This window comes from Lepidochelys kempii, chromosome 13 (assembly GCF_965140265.1).
Source record: "Lepidochelys kempii isolate rLepKem1 chromosome 13, rLepKem1.hap2, whole genome shotgun sequence".
Classification (NCBI taxonomy): domain Eukaryota; kingdom Metazoa; phylum Chordata; order Testudines; family Cheloniidae; genus Lepidochelys; species Lepidochelys kempii.
Window position 1 is genome coordinate 9,310,796 of NC_133268.1, and position 13,701 is coordinate 9,324,496.

The following is a 13,701-nucleotide window of genomic DNA, read 5'->3' on the forward strand; positions in this document are numbered from 1 at the left end:
ACTGGAATTCCTGTGACTGGAATTTTTCATTAACTCACCCAACAATCTGTTTGGAATAGTTTCCATTTAGAGATCTATAACTCTGACTTGTGTGATCTATTCTTTACCCTGGCTCTCAGGGCCATATTTAGTGTTTTCAGAGGGATCAAGTGATCAGGGAAGGAGAATACAGACCTAGAATATTATAGACAATGCAAGCAGATAGTGTCGGGGTCCCCTCCCCCAGCCCATTTCCCTACCTCAGATTTCTTCAGTAAGTTTTGGAACCAGATTAACTGCTTTTATCTCCATTCCTCTCTGTTAAGAGTTATTTAATTTTAAAGTGTCCATAAAAAGGTGATCCTTCAGATCTTTAGGAAAATGGAATCATCTGGTTAAGTTGTTTATATCTATTGAACTGCCATCAATTATTTGAATCTATGGGTTAGAGAGGAGATTGATAGAGTGCAATCTCAGGGGGCTGTTCTCAGCTTTACTAACTATATTTTGTTTCATCCTCCTTTTTCTCCCTTCAATGCTCACTTTCAGTCTTTTGCAGGGAACTAGTTACGAAGACTCCTGCATAAGAAGGAAATAGAAAAATCTATCATCTGATGTGCGAACACTACAAGACATGGTTTTGGCTGATGAAGGTATTCAAGAATGTACACGTGCACATTAAATTAACTTGCTAAACACCTCAGGAGCAAGACTGCTGATCCTGAGAGCCAGCTTGCTACACTACACAACACTCAAGAGAATAAAAGGCTCATAGATGAGACATTTACAGAACTGACTGTGCCAAGATAATGAGAAGAATGGAGTACACAGGGGATCTGTCTCCCCTTGATGCCCACGTGTAATTCCTATTGACAGCAATGGGAGTCACACATGCATATCAAGGGGACAATAGAACCTTTAGTAAAGGAGATGAGTATCAGATGTAAGCTGCGTTACTGAGGGCAGAAAATGAGATACCTGAAGGTAAGATCACTGAGGAGGGACAGCACAGTGCACAATAAAATTGTCAAGCAGGCATCAAACATGTGAAAACATGGGAACAACGAATTAAATGTACAGGAGGAGGGAAAACAAAGCCAAGAGGCATATGCTGTCCCAACCCAGGCACCCAGCTCTGAATTCCTTACTCAGGAAAGACTTCCTCTCAATTAATTAGTTTACTTCCATGGGAGGTTGAGTTCACTGAGAGGTTTCCTTGAATAAGAAGTTCCGGCCAGATGCTAGCGGGAAAATAACCTATACTAAAAAGAAAGTGACATACAGAGAGAAATGAAATTAATACAATGTGCAATCATGACCTTGGATCTCATATAAACTTGATATTTTCAGGTTCTGAAAGTAGGAGACAGGTAGCTGACTTCTGATGTGATCTGGAGAGGCATTAGTACTCATCTTGGTCCATGTCAAAATCAATAACAAAGGGAGGAGGAGTTTGGAGATCCAGAGAAACAACCATGCCAAGGACTGATGGTGGCCTTCTGTTCGGAGTGGCACTGTGATCTTCTTACTGAACAGTGCAGGCAGGGCTGGATTAACTCTCCTGTGGGCCCAGGGCTATTAGATTTTGTGGGGCCCCCGTATACAAGTCTTGTTCCTAATTTAAAACATAATGATCATAATTATGGCATCGAGGCTATTAACACTATACTAAACTTGCCTTTTAATTAACATAAAGCCATTCTGTGGTTACATTTCAGTCTTAAAACATGTAGAATATAGTTAATTCAAAATAGCCTACTTCTTACCTCAGAACAGCTGTTATATTAGTTTCTTTCTGGGAGGAAGTTTGGGTGCAGCAGGGGGCTCCAGGCTGGGGCAGAGTGTTGGGGTGCAGGATAGAGGAAGGGGTTTGGGCTCTGGGAGGGAGGTTGTTGCAGGAGGCGATTCTGACCTGAGACAGGGGGTTGGGGTGTAGGAGGGGGTGCAAGGTGCAGGCTCTGGACAGGAGGCACTTACCATAGGCTGCTCCCGGCTGGTGGTGCAGCAGGGCTCAGGCAGGCTGCCTGCCTGCCTGCCATAGCCCCACGCCATTCCCAGAAGTGGCTGGCTGCTGGCACTTCTCTGCGTGCCCCTGGCAGGAGGGGGACGGTGTGTCTCCGTGCTCTGCCCGCACTTGCAAGCGCCATCCCGGCAGCTCCCATTGGCTGGTTCCTGGCCAATGGGAGCTGCAGGAATGGTGCTGGAGGTGGGGGCAGCACATGGAGACACGCTGTACCCCCGCCAGGGGCTGCAGAGACATGCCAGCAGCTCGCCGCTTCCAGGAACAGTGTGGCACTATGGCAGGCAGCCTGCCTGAGCCCTGCTGCGCCGCTGGACTTTTAGCGGCCCGGAGATCGTGATCGACTGGCAGAAGCTCCAGGATCGACCAGTTGATCGTGATTGACGGCTTGGTGACCACTGAATTGTATATAATTATGGATTTATTTTTGAGGGGTCCTCCTTAGCCCGAGGCCCTGGGCTGCAGCCCCTAAAGCCCCTGTGTTAATCCGGCCCTGAGTACAGGCATTGCCTGGCGTGTTCCAACACTGGTTATATTAGAGACAATTAAAAAACCCTATTTCCAGCTCATTTTCACCTTAGGCAAAGTAAGACACCAACATACTTAATATGGACATAATGTAGAATTAAAGTATGATGCTCACAAAAGTGTAAAATTTCTGATCTTGTTTTTTCTACTTACATTATTTTTGCAAATGAGGTATCACCGTACACTCTTCCCCTTCTCCTTCTCTGACACCCTCCCCCAAAAAAAGTAATAAGCCAAAGGCAGACAAAACAGTACTCGTTTCAGGTCTGTAACTTTATGATAGATTATAGTTTAAAGCAGTGATACTTTTACAAGCCAGCTATTCTATTTGTTTTGTTCTCCGAAGGTAAGTTGTTAGGCTATTTTTATCACCATGTCCCTCTAGCACTGGGGATGAAATAAAAGTTTTGGAAAAGATTCCTCTGCAAGACACCCAGGCAAACCTGAATATGCTTACCACAGCCAGAAGTTGATATAAATGACTACAAACAAAATGGCCACGTAGGTAATTTTAATTTGTGTTAGTGCACATGGTCTTGTTGGCTAAGAGCTACATTATGGCTGGGCTTGTGCCACTGTGCAAGGGAATAAAGGGGAGTAAGGCACCCTTCCACGCCAGCTACCTGGAGCCACTCCACCATGTTTGCTATGTTCTGCACTCCTTGTGTGAATGGGCAGGATGGGGAAGGGAATGGTTGGAGCTTTGACTCCGCTCCCCAGGCCCCAAATGCTGCCTAATACAGCTATACTGTTGTACCAATAAAATAAAAACCAGCAGGATCTTATTAAAGGGAAAAAGGCAAAATACCACATTTATTGTGAATACAGAAAGAATCATAGTAAGCAGTTAGTTATAGCTATAACATTCCATTCAATCTCATATTTATTCTCACATTCATTCATACAAACACACACACACACACACACACACACACACACACACACACACACACACACACACACACACACAGGTTCTGCAAGGTTGTTATCATAGTTACCAGCCTTAGAGTTGCTCATGCCAAGTCACTGGCCAGGTGGCCTGGACATGAGGAGGGAGCAGGGCCTTGTCAGATGCTCATCTGATGCTCCTGGAAGTTGGTTTGCAGAATCAGACCCCAAAGTTCTCACTTTTTAGAGTCTATTTTTATAGGAATTTCTTCCTATGCCAGTCTATGGGAATTGCTTCATCATGCTGTTGCTGAATCAATCAGCAGATAGCACATTCCTGACGGCTCCAAGATGTTATCTTGTTCTTTGGTTCTCCCATCCTTGAGGCTGTTGGGTGGATTCCAGTCTGCCCTCCGGGGGGGGGGGGGTCCTCTGGTTATTTCCACTTGACGCCTTCTTCAGCCAATGGACACTGGATTCTTAGGCTGGCACCTCCCTGATCATTCAGTTTATCCACACCAAGCATCTATCCACATACATCCTCTATCTCTATTTTAATCACAATTGTTAATACAACAAAAGGGCGGGGAGTCTCTGGGTGTTGTTTCTGTTGTTAGAGTATTGCTTTGAGTCTCTCTCTCTGTGAACTGCTTTGAGAACAGACTCTGTCTTAGAATGTACTAACACAATTAGCAGCTTGCAAGTTTCACACATAGAGGGAGAGAAACAGTACCAAAAACCAAGAGACCTCTTAATTAGTAATACCCTGGAATTGAAACTATGGGGAATCAAACTCATTTGTGACTTTAATACAGAACTTCTTTAATATGATCCAACATAATCCCCCTTTTGACACTAAGATTTATAATCGTCAGTGTCACTTTCTATGTAGCCTATTCAAGAGAAAGTACTTGAGGCAATTTGAGTTTGTGATTCCAATTCATGCCACATACATGATCCTAGTGATGTATCTTTACTACAAGGTTCTGGGGCAACAGGCAAGGTGAGGCACACGCACTTTTGAGGAGTCTATTCGGTACACCCTCTAGTGTCCAATAGCTTCCCTCTAGTGTCCAATAGCTTCCCTCCCTCCCCAGCCCACTGGCTCAAGGTCCAGGGTAGCCAAAAGGATCCCATGTGTAATATGGGGAGTGGGTTAACCTTCAATACCTTTGCCTCCAGGGACTGTTGGTGTGCAATTTTGACAACAATTTCTCCCATTAACAAGTCTGGTTTACAATACTGGAAACATATTGCATCCATTCATATTGATAAGTGTCAAACAATGATCTCTTTCTTTTTTAACAAATGCATCAAACCCTTAATATTTCCCAATATGACCCAGAACATTTTGTGTTCCAAAGTAGCTAGTGCAAGTATCTGCATTTCAGTGCATCCCATAGCTATGGCTGTGTAGTTTCCTATTTCTAATATTTTTTTTTTCTTATGGATAAGCCATGTGGTAGTATTAAGCCATTACTAAAGATTCCATTGGCCTTTTAGGTTACCCAGACCAATTTGGACCAAGTCTACATTGGCATGTACTTGTTTTTGTATCAGGCTGTCCTGTAGCTGGGACAGAAAGCTTAATTTATTTTTAAGTTCCTGCAGGTCTTCAGTATTTTTTTTTTAAACACACAACAGTGCGAGCAACAACACAAAACACAAGACAAAACATAGAACACAGAACACAATTTCTATTGTGACAGTAGATTCATGGTATTGGGTTGCTTTTCAGCTGGCAGCTTTTCCTGATTTTCTGAAAGACAAAAAGAACATGTTTCTACCCCTTTTGGGGTGGCAGATTATTGCTTAAAATATTTCTTTTACAAATACCCTTGCTGATTGCAGGCAAAACAGAGAAATTGCCCCCATATTTTCCTGTTTTTGTTCTATAGGCAGGCCAGGTTTCAATGGCTTTTATCTTTTAAGGGTTATGGGGAAATTATCCCACTGTTTAGTCATTAAATCCCTGAGTTTTCCTTCTTATACAGCAGACCAAGTTTATAATGTTTTTCCTGCTGTGTTAAGCTTTAAGTTTTATTTACAGGTAATAACTGAGAAGCATCATTACCATATGACCTTAAAGGATTTTTCCAAAAATCATACACACTATACGTTGTTACAGGGATACTTATTATCATTAAATTTATTAAAATTATCTTGTTATCCCATGCCTTTTATTTAGACAATTTGTTTGCTGACCAGGTATGTCCTTTATCTGCAGCTCCTTTGTGCTGCTAGTTCTTTCCTTCCTTTATCATTTAGGTAATTTGCATTTTCACAGAAACTTCCTGCTTTTGGATTTAAAGCCATCAGCAGCTCAGAGACTCTGTCTTAAAAGGGACACAATCAACTTTCACCAGAGTTTTGATTACTTTTAACTTCTGCTTCCAAAACACACAGCAATCTGAAAAAGAAAACCCAACCTATTGTGGCTCCCTTTGGAGCCCTAATAGCATTTTAATTAAGTAGCATGGTATGTTTGCATTTCTTTTGCCCCTTCTACAATATACCCTGCACATGTTCTGGGGCAAATGCACATTTCTTCCATAGTTTAACTTCTATAACATTATCCAGATCCATTTTTACATAAGGTGTCACTATTTCTTTTTTTTGCTTACAGAGTTTTCATGTACCTTTATCAAAGTGACAGTCTGATTACTCAGAGCCATTTTAAGACTCAGTGTTTCTAACATTGCTTCTTTTTGTTTTGTGCACCTCACCCCTGCTGTTGCTTCAGAGAGGCACTGTCTTTTTTTATTTTTATTTTTTTTCTACAACTCTCATCTGCTATTTTGTTACAAAAACAAACAAACAAAAAACAAACAAAAAGAATCCAAATTTTTTTTTTTATATATTCTCCTGATTTTGACTGCCCTGCTGCAGCCACAACTTAAAAACATTTTAAATTTTGTAAAGCATTGAGTTACCTTTTAAGGGTTAAATGCCAAATCCCAAAGCCAAACAACACTAATTACCCGTGTCTAGCAAAAAGGTCTGTCAGTTTTGCAACTTTGAATTAAAGAGTCAAATGGATTTTTAGTGGCATTAACAAAAACAAAACTAACTGGTCCTTAGAACTTTACATATTTACACACACACAGACAGATACATACACATTTTCTTTTCCTTCAACATCCCTTCCACACTGCTCTGTTTTTTACATCTTACATTCCCTTTATACATTTGACGCAGTTAAGTTCCAATAGAACCCTCTTATGTTCTTTTAGCAAATTTGACTAAATTGTCCAGTCAAATGATTTTAATCAGATAGTTTATTTTTGCCTGGCTAATTTACAGACATTCCTTTGGAAAAGGGCCCATTTTTCTTTCAGAATGGCTGCAAAGAAACCAAGAATGCTCAAACACTTTTCCTTTTTAACATTTTCGGTTAAAAGTTGTTTGGGTGAAATACAAAGTTTAACTGCTTAATTCCCTCCAGCCTCTGCAGAGTTAACTTTTTTTTTTTTTTTACTCTCTTTTCTCTTTGTAATTATGCCTGGGGGTGCCGTACATAGGACCTTCTCCCCCTTTACCTGCCTCCCTCCAGCCTCTGCAGAGTTAACTTTTTCACTCTTTTTGTATTCCTGGAGTGCCTCTTTCACTATTTTCAGCTGGCTTTGGATATTTGTAGCCAGCACCTTCCAATTGTCTGCTCCCTTTTCCATTTGTGCCTTTTCCTCTTTACATGAAGACAAGCAGAGAGAAGAATCCTTACATGCCTCCCACAACAACCAAATTGCTGCTGCATCTCTTTTGGCAGCACTAGAAGGTTTGTATATGAGGATATACTGAGCCAATCTATCCTCTAGGTCCGAAATAGTGCAGACATCAGCTAGGGCTTGTTTAGTCCAAGGACTGTGCCCAAATTTTTGAAGGATTTGTTTAAAAGGTGTAATTTCTTTAACAAAAGGTGAGGTTGGAGTTCCTTCTGACTCCATTCCTCCCTCTAGTACTGGCTTACCCTGTTTTCTTTTAAACATCTTAACATGGATATTTCAATCTCTTTGTCACTGCTGGTATTACTTAGCAAGTGACACAGCCTAGATTCTGAAATCATAGTTTAATCTATGCGTTTTTCCCCTGCTACCTTCCCGGAGGCCAGCAGGTCCCCTGCTACCCTCCCAGAGGCCAGCAGGTCCAGTTAACCTATTTCTCCCTGCTACCTTCTCGGAGGCCAGCAGGTCTGGTTAACCTGTTTCTCCCTGCTACCTTCTCGGAGGCCAGCAGGTCCGGTTAACCTGTTCTTCCCTGCTACCTTCTCGGAGGCCAGCAGGTCCGGTTAGCCTGTTCTTCCCTGCTACCTTCTCGGAGGCCAGCAGGTCCCCTGCTACCTTCTCGGAGGCCAGCAGGTCTGGTTTAATCTGTTTTCCCTACTACCTTCTCGGAGGCCAGCAGGTCCCCTGCTACCTTCTCGGAGGCCAGCAGGTCTGGTTTAATCTGTTTTCCCTACTACCTTCTCGGAGGCCAGCAGGTCCCCTGCTACCTTCTCAGAGGCCAGCAGGTCTGGTTTAATCTGTTTTTCCTGCTACCTTCTCGGAGGCCAGCAGGTCCCCTGCTACCTTCTCGGAGGCCAGCAGGTCTGGTTTAATCTGTTTTCCCTGCTACCTTCTCGGAGGCCAGCAGGTCCCCTGCTACCTTCTCGGAGGCCAGCAGGTCTGGTTAACCTAATAGAAATGCCTAGCTCACTAGAGCTGGCGGTGTGCACACCAATATTTACAATAACTGAGGTTTTTTACCAATATTCCCCCTTTCGCAATTCTCCACCAAAATGTTGTACCAATAAAATAAAAACCAGCAGGATCTTATTAAAGGGAAAAAGGCAAAATACCACATTTATTGTGAATACAGAAAGAATCATAGTAAGCAGTTAGTTATAGCTATAACATTCCATTCAATCTCATATTTATTCTCACATTCATTCATTCATACACACACACACACACACACACACACAGGTTCTGCAAGGTTGTTATCATAGTTACCAGCCTTAGAGTTGCTCATGCCAAGTCACTGGCCAGGTGGCCTGGACATGAGGAGGGAGCAGGGCCTTGTCAGATGCTCATCTGATGCTCCTGGAAGTTGGTTTGCAGAATCAGACCCCAAAGTTCTCACTTTTTAGAGTCTATTTTTATAGGAATTTCTTCCTATGCCAGTCTATGGGAATTGCTTCATCATGCTGTTGCTGAATCAATCAGCAGATAGCACATTCCTGACGGCTCCAAGATGTTATCTTGTTCTTTGGTTCTCCCATCCTTGAGGCTGTTGGGTGGATTCCAGTCTGCCCTCCGGGGGGGGGGGGGGTCCTCTGGTTATTTCCACTTGACGCCTTCTTCAGCCAATGGACACTGGATTCTTAGGCTGGCACCTCCCTGATCATTCAGTTTATCCACACCAAGCATCTATCCACATACATCCTCTATCTCTATTTTAATCACAATTGTTAATACAACAAAAGGGCGGGGAGTCTCTGGGTGTTGTTTCTGTTGTTAGAGTATTGCTTTGAGTCTCTCTCTCTGTGAACTGCTTTGAGAACAGACTCTGTCTTAGAATGTACTAACACAATTAGCAGCTTGCAAGTTTCACACATAGAGGGAGAGAAACAGCACCAAAAACCAAGAGACCTCTTAATTAGTAATACCCTGGAATTGAAACTATGGGGAATCAAACTCATTTGTGACTTTAATACAGAACTTCTTTAATATGATCCAACAATACCAGCAGACTGGAAGAAATATATTGTTACAGGTATACACCACGCAACAGGTTACAACCTGCTTCCTGGGCTGCTCAGTGATGCTCTTCTCTTCCCTTTACTCAGGGCAACAATTAAGATGCTTAGCCACTAAAACAGAATAATTTCCCTGAATTTATTTTAAAGAGATGTCTTGATTATCTCAAATACAGTATCACAAAAAACTGATTCATCATAAACTGTGCTTGATAGAAAAAGTGTTTTCAAGTAGGCTGCAGGAAGGAATTGCTTGTGCCATCACCTCAGAGACAAAGCTGCATAAGAATAGCTAATCACCACATAGGCCTAAAACTGTGGAAATCCAAGGTAGCCTTAATGGTGTAACAATAGCCTGAGTCGGGAGGGGAATTTACCAAGATAACATACAATTGTTTAATTGTTTTTTTTTTCCCCTCAGCGAGAAGGAATTTGGGGATCAAGCCCAGTATGCAGAGATGGCTGTCAACCAGCCTCTTCCATCACCATCATGGGAAATTACAGTCTTCCCCTGCCCTGAGTTATGGTCAAACTGACAGTTTCAATGAAAATTAGCAACAGAAAAGAGAAGGACATTGTGATGGGTTTGGACCCTTTGGGGTATCACCTGATGTGCTAGGATGCCACTGAGTCAGTCTATTCTGCCCTCCTGGGTCTCCTTTACCTGGCCTTGCTGGGTTAGGCTCACAAGCCTCTTCCAGCCAAGCACAGAGACAGGGCCACACCCAGCTGCAGAGAGAAACAGAGATCCACTCTGGAAAGATTCAGCGTTAGGGGCTTGCCCCAACACTCTGGTGCCCACTCCCTTTAAGGGGTACAAACCCAAAGGTTTTACGAAATTTGCTCCCTCCCTCAATCTGGAGGGAGATAGGCACAACTTCTTGCTCCCCCCAGTTAGAAACTATATAAACTGGGTTATATTATAAACAAGAAATAAGTTTATTAACCACAAAAGGTGAATTTTAAGTGAATATAAGAGATAAGACAGAACAAAGCAGATTACTGAGCAAATAAATCAAAGTACGCAAGCTAAGCTCAATATACTTAAGAAACAGGTTACAAAATGTAATTTTTTACTCTAAATGTTATTTTAGGCAGGTTGCAAAGTTTCTGTAGTTCAGAGTTCCAGTTATATTTCTTTGCAGACTGGACCCCCGTCTCAGTCTGGACTCCCCGCCCTGCCTTCCCTTTAGGTGGCTTTTGCAGTCTTTCTTCTTCGGTAGACAGGCCATGGAGAGGAGGAGTTCCATTTGCCTTCCTCCCCACCCTGAAATAGGATTTAAATAAGGCAAGAATCCTTTGTTTCCCAAACGTGACCCCCCCCTTCCCTTCCAGTGGAAAGTTACAAGAAGTCCCAGGTAATGTTTAGTATTAGGTGACAAGACCATCTGATTCTGTAATATCACAGTGCCCATGAGTCAGTGTCAATATGGAAAAAGAAAAGGAGTACTTGTGGCACCTTAGAGACTAACCAATTTATTTGAGCATAAGATCCAATGAAGTGAGCTGTAGCTCACGAAAGCTTATGCTCAAATAAATTGGTTAGTCTCTAAGGTGCCACAAGTACTCCTTTTCTTTTTGCGAATACAGACTAACAGGGCTGTTACTCTGAAACCTGTCAATATGGAGTGTCCCCAGGAAGGCCAAGCCTTTTCACAGTCCATTGTCCTCGCTGATGGGTCATCAGCCCTGTCTGGCTTTTCTACTGTTGTTCCTGAAGTGCTAGCAGGGGGCGTCACCCAAAGTATCATAGTTGAAATACAGATACATAGTCAATATTCCTAACTTCAGATACAGAAATGATACAGGCATACAAACTGGATAATCACATTCAGTAAATTATAACCTTTCCAATGATATCTTATGAGACCCATAGTGCATAAAGTACATCTCAGTTCTGTCATATTCATATCTTAAGTATATTTTCATAAAGTATATGGAGAGGAACGTCATACTGCCAGAGGATTGGTCACTGACCAATGTGGAGGCAGTATGCCTAAAATCCCTTTTTGGCTTGGGTTATACAACCTTTAAGTGTACCAAACACTGTAATGTTATCCATAGGTGCTTTTGCAAAGTCCTGGGTTTTTGTTCCTAGGTTGCCTGAAAACATTTTGGTGTGTAGCATTGAGAACTTAAAAGACATTGATATCTGCATTAAGTGTAGGTGTCTTGGCATTTAGCCACCAATGCCAAGGCAGTGTGCCTCAGTTTCCCCGTCCACACAGCAGTCTAGATTGGTTATGCTTTCTCTGCTGTGCCCAGCTCTAAGCCTATTTACAGGTACTAGCTGAGAAGCAGTATTCTTATAGGTCCTTGTTACCGCTCCCAGTTTGTATCAAAGATTCTTCCAAAAATCATGCATGGCACATGTCCTGAACATATAATAGATTCAGCTAGGACAGTGTTTCCCAAACTTGGGACACCGCTTGTTCAGGGAAAGCCCCTGGTGCGCTGGGCCTGTTTGTTTACCTGCCGCATCCACAGGTTCGGCCGATCACGGCTCCCACTGGCCACGGTTCACCGCTCCAGGCCAATGGGGGCTGTGGGAAGCGGTGGCCAGCACATCCCTCAGCCCGCGCTGCTTCCCGCAGCCCCCATTGCCCTGCTGCGGCGAACCGTGGCCAGTGGGAGCTGTGATCGGCCGACCCTGCGGACGCAGCCGATAAACAAACCAGCCCGGCCCGCCAGGGGCTTATCCTGAACAAGCGGCATTTGGGAAACACTGAGCTAGGAGAATAAGGACCAGTATATACTTAAAAGTTTTGCTTCTTTAACTCTGCTGGTATAGTTGAAGTGGTAAAGCTCCTATCTAGTGTGGACATCGTTTACCACATAAGAGTTCTCATATTGGTATAATTTATTCCAGTTTGGGAACTGAAATAAGATACACTTGTATAAGGCACTTTTATACCAGTATAACTGTCTAGACTAGGGCTTTTAAAAATACAGCTGTATTGGCAAAGAATCACAACACTAACTGATATCAAATTGTAAGTGTAGACCAGATCTAGAATATCAATGACAAATATGGGGTTTTTCTTTTTCTTCTCTGAAAATTACATGGTTTCTCAGGGAGATTTTCAAAGCCACACATGGGAGTTAGGTGTCCAGTAACTAACTGGCTTTTAAGCCTTAACATCTTCCCCTCTGTGAACATCAATCAATTTAGCACCTGGGCAGGCTTTTAAATGTATTTATTGTGACGAGCTGATGTTAAGAGCTGCACATAGGAAGCTAAACATCTGATGAAGTGAGCTGTAGCTCACGAAAGCTCATGCTCAAATAAATTGGTTAGTCTCTAAGGTGCCACAAGTACTCCTTTTCTTTTTACCATTATCTGGTTTGATCTGAAGTAATTTTCTGAAGCTGTCAAAATCATTGGCCTAAAACAATATGGAAGACGAGGTACTTCAGAGGAAGGAACTTACAAGCCTAAGGGTTTGAAGGGCACAACTGAAAATAAAATGTAGATAATATGCCTTTGTAAGAGATCCACTAGAAAGTTGGGACTCCCAAGAGATGGGAAGGACCCCTGTCTCAGGAAGTATCTCTGAGAGGAAATTCAAAATGTGTGTTTGCAAGATCAAAGAGAGAGGGGGAAACTCTTTGTACCAGCAACATAAGGGGAGCTGCCTCTGTACCCTCTTACTGTAATAAATACAGGTGGTTCTGCTGCATGGAGCTCAGGCCACTGTCAGTATTCTGAGGACTCTGCTTGGCTGTGCTAACCAACCAATAAGGAGACCATAGGGACACAAAACTATTTTACAGCACTTTAGCTTTTGAGAATGGATATTATTTTAGATGAGAAAATTATATTCTTTGCCTTAACAATGATCTGAAATTTTGTTTGGTTCAAGGCAAAGGCTAGATCCTGGAATCCATCTATTAGTCATTCGGGAATTTTGACGACATTTGACGACATTTGACGACATTTAGCAATTTATTCTGAACTCTCTTGCAATAGGTAGAGCCTAAATCTTGTTCTGAAAACAATTGCAGGTCGCTGACATGGGAATGATCTATATGCAAGCCACTGTATATTCTTAGACAACTACATTGTTTTATTCCAAATGTGTCACAGTCTTTATTTGTTAAAAGAGAGAGGGGTTTAATATATATTAGCTATTTAATTTGCATGCAGAATTGTCAAGAATATGCATGCAGATAGGAAGGTTCATGTACAAATGACTAATTAGTTGATTTGTGTGAGAATTTACCTAGTGCATGCATGGAATCTGAGTAATTGTACACACAAATCTGTGTGCAATTGCATTTGCATTTTGTTCATTAACTAATTAAAAACATTGGCTCTGTAAGCTTATTGCTATGTAGGAACAATTGATCCATAGCACAGGACTGGAAATGCAGTATGTTGATAGGAATTATTAAAAGACTATGAGCTGTACAACAAGACTGGGATTTACAGTATCTTCTACTATTGTTTTTCCAATTTATTTACAAGCATAATGTGATCTATTGAAGTGATGAACAGATAGTGCCATCACTAAAGGGAAAAATGTCTGGATGTAATGAGCCCTTTTTGTTC